The sequence below is a fragment of the Gopherus flavomarginatus genome, chromosome 7, assembly GCF_025201925.1.
Source record: "Gopherus flavomarginatus isolate rGopFla2 chromosome 7, rGopFla2.mat.asm, whole genome shotgun sequence".
Taxonomy (NCBI): Eukaryota; Metazoa; Chordata; order Testudines; family Testudinidae; genus Gopherus; species Gopherus flavomarginatus.
The window spans coordinates 76251321-76265481 of NC_066623.1; positions in this window are offsets into that span (position 1 = coordinate 76251321).

Consider the following 14161-nt stretch of genomic DNA (forward strand, 5'->3'; position numbering starts at 1 on the left):
GGAAGAAGATGGCTGATTACAGCGGACAAAGTTATGACAATGGAGCTAACATGGCTGTAGCACACAAAGACGTTTAAAATTGAATTCAGCAGGTAAATCAGTATCTATCTTTCATCACATGTGCTGTCTGCTCAATAAAACTTGATGGAGAAGCTGCTGCAGTGGTTGTTCCCAAGTTCCATTTTTGGAATTGTTCAAAGATTATATACTGTCTTTCAGTTCTACTAGTCATTGGGCTGTGTTGACAAAGCATATTTTGTTACTTTAAAATGCCAAAGCCTGACACAGTGGTCAGCAAAGGTAGAGGGAATCTGTTCACTACAACATCAAGTGGAGGGTGTTTTTGATGATTTAGATGAGATCAAGGCTTCATGCAATCTTACACCAGATTTTAAGTCTGAATCTGATAACTTGAAAATGAACATTTCAGACTTTTTGTTTCTTATTTTGGCTGAGATATGGAATAAGATACTATCTTATCACAAATTAACATTGTGAACAAAAAATTGCAGCATCTAGATCTTGCGATTCAAATGGCTTGCTGTTTACTTGGTGGCCTTCAAGACACGTTATTGGAATTATGGTGTTTTGGGTTCCCTGCATGTAAAGAAGCTGCTGCTTCACTGACTGAAATGTTAGGCATATCCATGAAGTTGAAAGAGAAATTATCTTGACGGAGGAAGGTAATACCAGGCGAACTTGCAAAGGACAAAAGATCATCAGAACTCAAAAAAGTTTTGGAATGTGAGATTTTCAACTACACCTTAGACACAGTATTAACACAATTAGACAGTGGGATTCATGACCATGATGGAGTTGGATAAAGTTTTGCTTTTTTGACAGGTGAGAAAATGAGAAGTGTCAGCAGCAAAGAACTAAAGAGGCACACTTGCAATGTAGCAGGCACTTACCCAGAGGATTTAAACTCTGAGAGTTTTGAGAATTAAATTGAACTCTTTGCCAGTTTTTGCAAGCAAAACTTTAAGGATGGCTTGGAAACAAACGCACTCATTGATCTCCATTCATGAAAGGTCTTTAGATGCAAGTTTCCCTAATACAGAAATAACACTGTGTTTTTCGGTATCTTCCTGTAACTGCAGCTGCCAATGAAAGGAGTTTCAACAAGCTAAAATTAATCAAGACCTACCTAAGAACATCCATGGGGCAGGAAGGGTTAAGGGATCAGAAAGTTATTTCTATAGAGAACTTGGAAGCAAGGATGAGCTAATTAAGGAGGTTGTTTCAGAGAAGGCAGGGAAGGTCCCTTTGTAAAAGTACTTAGTGGTGAGTATGTGTGATGGGGGGAGAAGGAGAGTTGAGTCTTCAAACCGGGCCTAGAACACCCTTGGTACAGCACTGTTTCTGATAGCCAGTTCATAGGAAAGTGCCATGCAACTTACCCAGCAGGATGCAGTCATGAGGGAAGCCATACTGCGATAAGAATATTCTTGCCATGGCTTATGAAAGCTCTATCCAGAAATCTAAAATTCCAGATTTTCCTCATGCCTTCCTTGTTCTGTGCTCTATAGGGGTATATTTCTAGAATGGGTCTAACTGCCATCCACAATTTGAGTGCTGCCAGCATTCTGCAGAACATACATGTGTTCCTTTAAATAAGTGATAGTTGGGAATGAATCTCCTATGTTCTGGTAATTTCTTGTTTGAATTTTACATATAATTTGCAATTTTATCTTTGAAGTCTAAGGAACATTGTTTGTTATACTGTAGATCAAAGTAATTTCTGGAAGAACAAGTCTGTAAATTGGCAGTGAGTAAATGATTGGCACTGGGAAAGGGGTTTATTTTTTTCAAAAGACTGCCTAAAAATGTTTTTTAAAAAGAGTCAGAGAAGTGAATAATCTAATTCAAAAGATGCAAAATTATCACTGAGAAAAGGATTACAGCTCTTCACCCACTCATATTTCATGTCCATATGTCCTTCTGTGCCCATGTCTTTGATTCTTACACTTACTCAGCCACCATGATCTGAAAATGATCTAGTCTGTTTGCACTGCAGATAGTGGTAAAACTCCCATTCAGTAACAACAGATTTAGGCCAATGGGAGCGCTTTGGAAACCCCCTCAATGGGCCTCTCAAGACCTTGTTGACAATACATGGAAGTCATTCTTTTAGAACCAGACTCCCCTGGCTTTTATGTGAGCATGCAGTGTGGGGGTAGAGGGCATAAGGAGCGTTTCCTCCTTGCATTTGCAAGCCTATACAAGGGTCCAGGAAAATTGTAGCCCCTGCCTTCTGGGAGATGTAGGAGCTGTTCCATCTCTATTTATTTTAGGATTCAGAAAGGGCTGGGAGGGGGCAGTGCCATGGCTCAGTTCTCCCCACACACAGAGAAGCATAGCTTGACAGCCTTCCAGAGCAGGTGTAAGTGGCACACACAAAGGGGCATAGTATTGGGTATGCAGATATTGCAGATGTGAGAAAGTCAGAACCACTTTGCACCCTTGAAGCAGAGTATCTCCTGAGGCTACACCCAGAGCAGTGTGACTGCACCATTACTTATTATGAGTTATACCTATATGGCACAACCCTTAATAATCATGGCAAGATTCTTTGTGAATTCCAGGGGAAAAGATATACCATGCTGTGCTGCAGCAAATTTATGTACTGCTACCAGTGTGTGAAGTATCTTGTTACTTGCAGGACCTTGTACTACTTCTAAAAATGCTACTTCTTTTTAGTTGTGATCCAAATCCATGCATGCTTCAAAATCTGTCTGAATAGAGCATGTCATATGACACATAAGAAACATCAGTTTTCAACAGGAGGTAGAAACAATAATTATCCTGAAAGCTGGGTGTTTTCCTCATTGCTTGAGGCGTACTAAGCCGTATCTTCTCTTTTGGCAACATGTAAACTATCTCTATGGGTTTTCCTACTGGTGGTTATTCCCTTTTATTTAAATATTTTTAATTGTAGCTTCAAAGGATACTTACATTTAAGAACAGGATTATCCCACTGTTTCTACATGTGGCTTATTCACAGCTAACTGGTGTTCTTAAAACTGCTTTAAAAAATTTCACATGCCATTTATTCTTAAATTGTAAATTATCCTTTGTAAACAATAATCATCTATGTAAAACTATTTTTTGGGCTTCCAAGGCTGTTTTTTCTGGCAGCTTTCTGCCCTCTTTACATATTAGGACATACTCTGTTCTTCAAATTCCATCTCAACTTACTTTTTACTCAAGCAGTTTACATTCTAAAAGGCCATAGCTATCCACTTGTAGTGAGAGTTAGCAGCACTCCTCAGTAGATTCAGTTTCACAGCTATATTTATATGATAATTAAAATGACCCATAAGAAGGAAGCCAAAAGGCCATAAATTGTCATTGTAAAAGTTAGGGAGAAATAGGACTTTAAAAAGTCAGCAACTGCTTTTTATGACTGCAGGAAAATATTTAAAATAGGCAAATTCATACCCTGGTACTATCTTTCCTATTGACTATTCTTTGTATTTAGTATTTAAACAGCATGCTTGCCATTTATAAGGTTTATCTGGCCATTAGTGTGTTCCTCTTGACATCTGCAGGACACTTTAATGGAAAGCATCATTGACACAACTGTTTCCTCAAGGTGTAAAATCTAGAGAAGGGGAAAAATGATTAGTCACAGTGACAGCGTGAACATTTGGGAATTACTTTTCTGTGCATATCATTAGAAAATCAATAAGATGAATATATAGAGGCCAATACTATTTACTGTAGAAAAACAAGGGAAAACAGAACAGCCATGCTTTGCATTACTTAGATTTTGCTCTGTGGTCTAGTCCTCTTGTGCAATGAAACTTTGAGGAGGACGTGTAATAAAGGTCACCTTTATTGGTTGGTTGTATTTCCCTTCTCTTCAGAAGCCAAATGCATCCATATCCAGGGCAGAATAAAAGACTCTTATTACTTAGGTCTAAAAACAAAGTTGCATTCATAAATTATGTGTGGAAAATGATTTCCCACAATGAACCAAGAGGAAATAGCCTTTTTTGTTTGCTATTTATCATTGAGTCTGTTAGGTCAGTAAGTGTGGTTTTATTTAGACTATGTGGCTTTGAATTTGGATCTTACAGTTGATTCTGGTCTTTGATGATGCCTGTTCATGCCTTTTTTTAAATGCACCTAAGTTTTAATAAATACTACGTTGATAGTGCTGTAGAAACTGACCTGCCATCCTTCTGAAGGAATGCAAGAGTCTTTTGAGCCCATTAATCACGTGGTTAAAATTGTGCCTGATGGCTCTTAGGGAGATCAATTTCTTGGTCAAATTTGATATATGAAATAGCATACAGAGAAATCAGAAAACTACTGCTAACTGCAGTCCTATGCTGTATATAGAAGCTAATGATTCACCAACATTCCAAGCAAGTCACTACGCAGCTGCAAGCTTTATGTCATTTGCCTCTTGGGTTTATCTCAAATGTGGTCATTTTGGCTCCAAATAAGTGTGTACTAGTGGGCTTGAAGGAGGGGGTCTGGATAAAATGTAGGATTGGCTTTCTGGTCTTCTTTCCCTTTATTTTGAGGAAAAGAACCAAAATTAAATTAAAATTCTGCAATTTTCAAGAGAAAGAAAAGGAATAATTACAATAATTTCTGTAAGGACCTCATAGCTGCCATCACTGGCAATAGAAGCAGAGACCTTTGTTTAAGTAATTAAAGCATTTATGGCTTGAACTAGAGGAGTAATAGTATGAGTTAGGCATAATAGTGGGTTGTTGTCTTCTGTGTGAGCAAACCATTACAGAAGGATGTGGCACACTTGGGCTGTGTGTGTTATTTTTATAAAGAATGCATATTACACAAACATATGGGTGGGTTTTCAAAGTTCAGAATGCATATTTGTGTCCACATACTTTTATATGTCTAATTTGTGCTGAAAAAGCACCCAATTGGGAATATACATACAGGAATCCTGATTTTGCCATGCATGGTCAGATATTTGTGTATATTCATTAGGCCCATGCAAATTTACATATCCAGGTGCATGCCACTAAATTAAAAAAATCTGACTCATAGTCTTCATAGACTTTGATGAAAGGTGGTTCTAGAGAAGAGCATGACTATACCCTTAAGCATAAATTAATTCTACAACTCGTGATATATTTGCTAAATTTCAGTGATAATCTAGTATGCAATAATAACTTCAGGTACTGTATCTTTTGGAAATCTGCTATTTTAGCACCAACATGAAGGCACTTTAGTTGACACTGCTACTGGGTAGGAAGAGAGTCGGTACAATATCTTTAGATAAGAAAATAACTAAGATAGTATGTGTGTAGTGATACCAGAATATGACAACACAGATCAACAATATGTTTAAATCTAGTCGCATTATTGGAAGTTTTTTATTGTCTGAACAGTGACCCTCTGTTCTGAAATGTGGTTCTGTAAAAACCTTAAGATCTCAGAACTGTGTGGAAGAGTGTAATCTGGTTGGAGTTCTGCTGCCAGTATCTTACGCAGAGAGATCTGTTGAAATTCTCACCATACATGCTACTTCTAAGTAGTGATTCTCCTTAGAGACAAACCTCTAGTCCAGGGGTAGGCAAACTATGGCATGTGTGCCGAAGGCGGCACGCAAGCTGATTTTCAGTGGCACTCACACTGCCCGGGTCCTGGCCACCAGGCCGGTGGGCTCTGCATTTTAATTTCATTTTAAATGAAGCTTCTTAAACATTTTAAAAACATTATTTACTTTACATAGAACAATAGTTTAGTTATATACTATAGACTTATAGAAAGAGATCTTCTAATAATATTAAAATGTATGACTGGCACACAAAATCTTAAATTAGAGTGAATAAATGAAGATTTGGCACAGCACTTCTGAAAGGTTGCTGTGTGTGTGTGTGTGTGTGTGTGTGTGTGTGTGTGTATTTCATACACAGTAAATCCCTCTTCCCTCTGTTCATAAAATGGTAGCCTAACATTTTTAATTCTCATTGTGGTTATTTTTAAGCAGTCAGGGGGTGGTGTGGCTCTCCACTACCCTGGTGGAAATTCTGGCAAAGAACAGGGCTCAAAAAGCACAATTTCTCATGGATCTCTCTGGCATAAATGCCAAATGGATTGGTTTTTTATGTAAACTGTTGCTCCCTGCTCCCCTGGAGGGAGGGAGCAACTGAGTGCTGAGATAGATATTGTACCCTGGCCTCTTCACAGAAGACACAAGCTGAGAACACTCCTTGTATCTTCCCACCCTTTATGCCCTCATACTGAGGCCAGCCACATTTTGTGTCTTCGCTCCTTTTCACTTTTCCTTTTAGACTGTGTGTCTAAAACCAATATTTTTACCCTGCCTAACTTTCAGAGCTTAAAATGTTTGGATTTAGATTCCTGGTAGCATAGCTGTTTGTTTAGTTTACTTACAGTTTTCTTCTTCTCTCACTTTTTCTGTAGTATTTACAGGTTCCCTGGAGTCAGTGTTTTCTTAAGAACAATTCCTGTATCATCCAGGAGCTACATGCTCCCTGAAGTTTGATTTTTATCCTGATTAGCTATGTTGGACTCAAACTGTGATGTAAACTCACCCCCAGTTCTTCCCTGGTGTGTTAAGCTATGGTGCTGTTTGTTAACTCATTTAAAACTCGACAACACAATAGCAACATACAGAATATTCTGCAGATAAAGAAAACATAAACATATCGCTGTAATCTTTAAGGGAAAAAACCCTTCCTTTGTGCAAAATAAAATTGGGATTAACAAATGTATACTGTAGCTAACGGTTATCATACTTTTATAACTTTTATATCAACTCACATACAGAACAACGCTCTACATTGTTGAAGCTACAGCAAATATTTTATAATAAGAAGTGACACATATTTCAGACCAAATTCAAAGTACTTCATAAAAGAAATGTGAAACTTTCAAACTCTGGTGTTCTTTTTTAGTCTCTAATGAGAACTCATCTCATTAAAAATTAACACCTTTTTATTATACCTAATTTACTTATAAATCTTATTGCCACTCATTATCGAATATCATGGACATCTCAATCAACCTCATGATTAAATCTCTTTTATTCAGGCTATTCTTTCCCTATGATTTTAATTCCACCTTAATGACTTTTTCTTTTTTCTTTGACGATTCATTCAATTTGATACTTTCTCATAGTTTTATGTGCATACCTTTAAGCTTTTATTGGTTCATGTAGCCACCAATTGGTTGTTTTTATTAAACCTATACTATGTTTGTTGAAAAGAAAAATCTCTTATACTGTCTAAATAGTGCCACATTTAAGGACATTCTTCATGAAAGGTTATTTCTTAACTTTATCAGAAAGTTAAATATAAGTAACTAGCATCAAGTTATATTCCTCCCCACCACCTATCTAGCTAACAAATGAGACGCTAGTTGAGACATTGTACTCAATGAAGTCAGTAGATATTGAGCCAATCATGTGACAGGCAGGATATTAATTTTTGGAACCCTGACCAATGTTGAGTGACTGAAGTCAGGCAATAAAGTTCAGCTTTTTCCTAGAACCCCTGTGTCACATAATTATTAGAAATATATGCCAGGTGAAAGTCCTACAGAGCCTGAAAATGAGGTAGCTATGTAACCTGATTACCCACTGCTAAAGGGATGACATTACTTTCTGACACATCACACACTCTGAGCAATAGTAATAAAGTACCTTTGTCTTTTAATAGACATTAAATCATCTTGTATATAGAATTCACATACTTCCATCTGACAGGCTGGGTCTTAGTGTTTCCTACGAAAAGTTGCTTCTGAGTCTCAGGTAAGGCAAGTAGAAGGGAAGAGCCCATTTTTTCTTCCTCTTTGTACATTCCATTCTGTTTTGTCATGGACTTAAGCAGAGCTCACAACTAAGTAAAATGAGTCAAGAAAAGGAACTAGTGGTTGTGAATGGTACCATTCCAAAAGCTGCCTTTTTCAGTTCTTCTAACAAAGTAGATAGATTGAGCAGATTTTTGCTCTCAGTTGAAAGGGGGTAAATTAAAATGACCCAGATTACCTCAGTGCAATTACTCAAGATTGATGGTGATGTAATCATCAGATGTAAATCAGAATTTAGATCATTGAGAGTAGATAAAGAAAGATATAGGATCACCGCTAATGGCAAGATTTCTATCACAATTCTCTTTTAAAGTGCTAACCATGTGGGTGTATTACCAGATATCTGCTTAGGGTGGAGGGAAAGGAGAGAGAGACTTGTACTAAGTACTGACAGCCTAAACAAGTCAATCAGTGGTTTGTTTGTGAATCGGTTAAAGTAGCAATAGAAAAATGTGTTGCTCTTCCCTTCTTTTGTAATCAGTTTGGACAAATCTAAATAGTTATGCAAAGTATCGATAGATACCACAGGTATTTTTAAGTGAAAGTAGGTATTGCCCAAACACCTTTTCCAAAACACTCCATCTCTGAAATATAGCAAACCTGCATTTTCCTGTAAGGGTCTGATCTAATGTATGTATCTTCTGAACTTCTGCCAGTCATGCCAAATTGCGCTCTTTTTTGGTTTTTGTGTTTATTGTGGCGAAAGATCCACAAGCAACTGTTTCACTGCTAAAGCCGTGTCATTCATTGAAACATGATGACTGAGGAAAATAGGTTTACAATGCATGGCACCACCAAGTCCCCTTTTATTCCGTTGTCATTAGTTTGCAAAAGTTTAATGAAAGGAGAACTGAGAAATAATCACAGTGCAAGTTTCTTTCGTCTGAAAAGACTCTGGAGTGAGCCAAAGAACAAAACATTGCAGTAGCCACTTCCTAGTGTGTAGGGAAGAAGTTTTAATATCTGTGTCTCTCTTGGCCTTCGTGAATCACATCATATTACTTACTGTGCTACGTTACAGTACTACTCGGGAAAAGTGCTCTAGGAAACCACTAGTGCGCACCAGCAAGGTCTACAACAACCAATTAATGTGTAGCACTAAGTAACTAACATTACTGCATTTTAGAAACCATACCCCTGTACAGCATATTATGCCACATGTAGACAAGTCCTAAGATTATGCAGTTGGTGAATTTGGCCTTTGGAGAGCTTCCAACATGTGACTGACTGGGGCAGAGAGGAAGAGTGAAAGGTATGCTGTGGTGGTGTTTCCCAAACAGTCATCACTTCTGTTGGTTGAGGTGTAAAACAGCTACTGCCTCACTGCTTCAAGTTCTACTTTTCAGTCACACTATGGCAAAGTGTTAGGTCTCTGGATTCCTGGGTGTGAATATGAGTGATGTGACTAGAGATTTGTGCCCCCTATGTGACATGAAAGGATATGTTTCTATTATAATCTTTACATGTAAGTGAAATAAAATTCAAATGTTTCAAGTTAGCAAACAACCCTGCTTAAAATACTTATCTCTCAGTGACCTCCTGCAGGTCATTACTATCTAGTCTGCTTCCTGCATGAGACTCTCAAAGGCATCCCTAACTGCTGCTGCTGTTTAAACTTTAGACCTATCTCAAAATTGTCTCTTGCTCTTTCTTTTTTAATAATGGAATTTTGCAATTGGAGAGGAAGAGTTCTTAGTTTTATCCTCTTCGCTTTTTAATAAATTGTCTCTAATTGATCACTCCATTTTTCTTTGGGACAAGTCTTTCACTCAAAACAGAAACAAAGAAATTTCGTAGGGTTACTTTTAAGTAAATTTTCCATAATGCATATATGAATAATAATAATGCATGGCTGGGGCCATGCAGCAGAGAAACTCTGACACAACGCCTCCTAAAGTCATGGAGCTGAGCCTTGTGGAAGCTTTCTTCAATGGGATGAATTTGAATACCAGTAATTACCAACAAAAATGCTCTTATTCTCCAGCAAAACCATGCAAAAAAGATCAAGAATAAGAGTAAATCTATGCTATTTAATTCACAGCATAAAAGGATTTGTGAATGTTAAAGATGCAGGATCCAAGTTCTACACTTACCTATAGATAACTTCACTCCTATTGGTTTCATTGGGAATTGCACATTCATATATGAAGGATGGAAGGAAACATTTCTCCTGGCATATTCTAAGTATGATATAACTACAGAGATACAACTCTGCCATACAGATTATTTTAAGTACTGTATTTCCAAGAAAAAATGGGAAGTCCAAACAACTTACTCAACATGGGCTTATTGATCAACTGAAATTATAGCTGCAGTTACATAAATATTACAGAGAAAATTATAGTTCTAACTATTGGTATATTTCTAATATTCCACTGTACATCAGGAACAAACTATTGCAATAATTGCAGTTCTGTTCTCTAAATGCTTCCCAGGCATATACTGTTGTAATGAAATTAAGCCATTTAGAACTAGTATATATTTGCCTAATTGTCTAGCATGACATTTAAACAGTGCACTCTCCAAGGTTAGCAAAATATTTTACAGACTACACACTAAAAATAATTTTTAAATAACGAGCTGATGTGTGTACATTTTTGAGGTAAAATGAAGTGTCAAAATTAAGCATTTTATCCTGATTTAATAGAGCAATTATATGTTATATCATTTGATAATGAAATAAAACATGTACAGTATGTTTAATAGGTGTACAAGAGATCAGCTGAGATGGAAACTTAAAGTCATATTAGCAATAAATGTATAATTACATTTACAATAATTAGGTCAATTCATCATGAGGTTTCAGGCCTGTAATTGGCATTTATTCATAAATGTAATTATTTGAGACATCTCCCTTGCATCCATTATTGTCATATAGGGACCTCTGACTGAGTTTTATCATCTTGATTCAGTATGCCAAGGAAGTTAGGAAATAAATACAACTTGTTTAAGGCCAAAGCCAACAGGCTGGAAGGCAAAAGAAATCTAGAGATGTGGAACCAGAATCAGGCCTAGTTAAGCAGATATAGCTTGTAGACAATAGGAATTGTTTCTGGATATGCCAAGGGGAGTGAGTTGAACTGTTGAACTGATCCCTATATTAAACAAAAGTAAACAAATGTCTTTCACTTGTTGGGAGGAAATGGCAATAGGGAAAGCACCGAGAAGGTACACCTTCACCTGTGGAGATTCCTCACTCACTGCTGCTTTTCAGAGAACTCTTTAAATCTGCAGCTTTGTTATGTGAGAAAAATCACAAAAATACAAAAAAATTGGAATTGGATTCCTGACGTCTATGCTTAGTCCTGTGACCAAAATCTGTATATGACTTGTCTTTAGCCCTGTCTGCACTTCAGTTTTCCTATTCTAAAACAGACACTCCAATGCCTATCTGCCAGAGGTGTTCTAAGGTATTTTAAAGTGCTTTGTATTTTCATCCAATAATCTCAGTGTATTATATGGACATGATTCAACATGTATATGATATTCTCTCTGGCTCCTATGCAGCTGAAGACAAGCATGCACTTAAGTCCCACTGATTCCATGGGACTTAAGGAGATGCTAAAATTTGCTTAAAAGTTTTGCTGAATCTGGGCCTCTTTGCCCATACTTATGTGTAAGCACATTAGTAGTATATAAAGTATTACTTTTAATTACATGATTGTACATAACTACTCTATTTTTGTCAGGCCAACGAAAGCAACAGATTCTATTTCTGAGACCATTTGAGTTTTTTACCCAGAGACTCTCCACACTGCACAGAGAAGCTCTCTAGGAGGTGAATATGTGTTTTGGCTTAAAACATAAAATGTATGAAAAAACTCATGAAAGTCATTTGCAGCATTCGGTGAATCATTGGCTCCAAATAAATGTCATCATTTCCCAGAATGTACATAGCAAATCACCAGTCTGTGTGGGCTTGGAATCGGAACATCTCTATGCAAAGAATACTGTGTTTCCTGTGCATGAAACATGTTCCCTTTGGCATGTTTTACCTATGAATGTTTAAATGGACAAACTTTGGAAGGTAAAATATTTTGGTTCCTCAATGTTTTCTTTTTTCTCTTCAGTGTATGTGCTTTATATGCAGGAGTCTTATAGGCATAGGTTTATGTGCTACAGTCACATGCTCATGGCTGCAGCTGCCAGAACATATGATGACATAGGAAGCACAGCTTTCTTTCAAAATAAAATGCTTTGTGAAGAAAATATTGAACATTTGGGACCGCTTTTAACTGATGCAGTGTAGTCATAATAATCAAAACTGTAAAATTTACTACAATTTCATTGAAAATGATGGTAAGTCTGAATTTAGTGTATATATAATGCATGGATGATATGTGGTTTGGATATTATGTCATTAAGGCATATTCAAAAAGAAATAGGGATAAATTATACACCCCCTAGTAAAATATAGTGGAATGTAAGTGAGAGTGAAGGTTGTTTTTTTTTTCCCTCAAACAAACAAAATGATCAGAAATGAGTTTGAGAATTCCATTTTTTGTGAATATCACAAAAATATCACTTATCACATGCTGACAGTTGAAAAGGTTGTAGGGACTGATTTATTAAAATCTTAATAGCCATCATTTACTTCCATTCTACAGTGAGAGCAAAGTGACCACACAAAGGGAACTGCCAAACACACACCTCAACTCTTCTTTGAAACCTTCATTCCCTCTTTTTCCTTGAAGTTGCAAAATTCATGGCTCTATTAAACAGCACGCAAATACTTAGGTGAGATTGGACAGTGGGGAGAGGAGAAAGTGGGAACAGGGAATTGGTAAAATACATATGAGTAACTGTGTAAGGCCAGTTAAGGTGAAACAGAGTTCTAATAAATAAGAGTTGGATCTTAGTGGGACTTAGATGTTGATAGGGCAAATGCAGGTGAAACTACTAACAGAAATGAGAGAATTAAAGACAACAGAACAATGAGTCGAAAAATAAAGTAAAAGAAGATGAACAATTAAGGTGGTAGGAAGGAAGCAAGGTTGGACCTAGAAATTGTATTTTAGATTGGGATGGGCAAACTTTTTGGCCCAAGGGCCACATCGGGGAATAGAAATTTTATGGCGGGACATGAATGCTCACAAAATTGGGGTTGGGGTGCAGGAGGGAGTGAGGGTGAGGGCTCCGGCTAAGGGTGTAGGCTCTGGGGAGAGGCTGGGGATGAGGAGTTTGGGGTGTAGGAGGGTGCTCTGGGCTGGGACCGAGGGATTCAGAGGGCAGGAGGGAGATCAGGGCTGGAGAAGGTGGTTAGGACATGGTAAGAGGCTCAGGTGTAAGTCTCTGGGCAGTGCTTACCTCAGGCAGCTCCCAGAAGCAGCAGCATGTCCCTTCTTCGGCTCCTATGCAGAGGCACAGCCAAACGGCTCTTCACGCTACCCCATCCACAGGTACCACTCCTGCAGCTCCCATTGGCTGCAGTTCCCAGCCAATGGGAGCTATGGGGGCAGGGCTTGGGGTGGGGGCAGTATGCAGAGTGAAGCCTCTTGGATGCCCCTATGTGTAGGAGCCAGAGGGCCAGGTTGCTGTTTCCGTGAGCCGCATGTAGCAGGCCCCAACCCTGCTCCCCATTTGGAGTGCCAGAGTGGGGCTATGCCGCTTCACCCGGGAGCCGTATGAAGTAGGACCTGACCCTGTGCCATGTCTAGAGCGCTGAAACTGGGCAAGCTCCAACCCCCCTCCCCAGCTGGAGCTTGAGGGTTGGCTTAAAATGGCTGGTGGGCTGGATCAGGCTCGTGGGCCATAGTTTGCCCACCGCTGTTTTAGATGGAAGTTGCCAAGAAGTGCCTTGCTACAAGGCATTGTGTTATGATGCTTTAATATTTTGCCCAAAAAGCGAGCTAGATAATGTGAGTTAACTATTTTCCTGTAAAATGGCCGTGCAGACAAGGTGCAAGTAGTTTTTACCTCAGTGTGGCTAGGCAGGATTAACACTATGTCTCCCCTACCTGCAGTTGACCTTGCCTTGCTACATTGCTGTAAAAATTATCGGCACCTTGTCTCCACTAGGATTGTACAGCAAGAAAGCTAATATACATGTGTTATTTACTGTAAATAACTCTACCTTTCTGAGCAGTGAAGACATGTTTGAAGTGATAGTCAGGATGGGTTTAAGTGAATAGGCTTGGAGATGGAATATAAAATTTAAACATAAGTATAATATGTTATAATTGGGTAGAAATACTATCCAAGGTAAGCACAGTTTAAATTGTATTGAATCAGTTAAGATACTGTAGGAAAAAGAATGAGGTATGTAATATAGATCCAACATTAAACTCTGACAGCTGCAGTAAATAGGTTAATGGAATGTTGGTTTGTATCAAATAGGATCTGT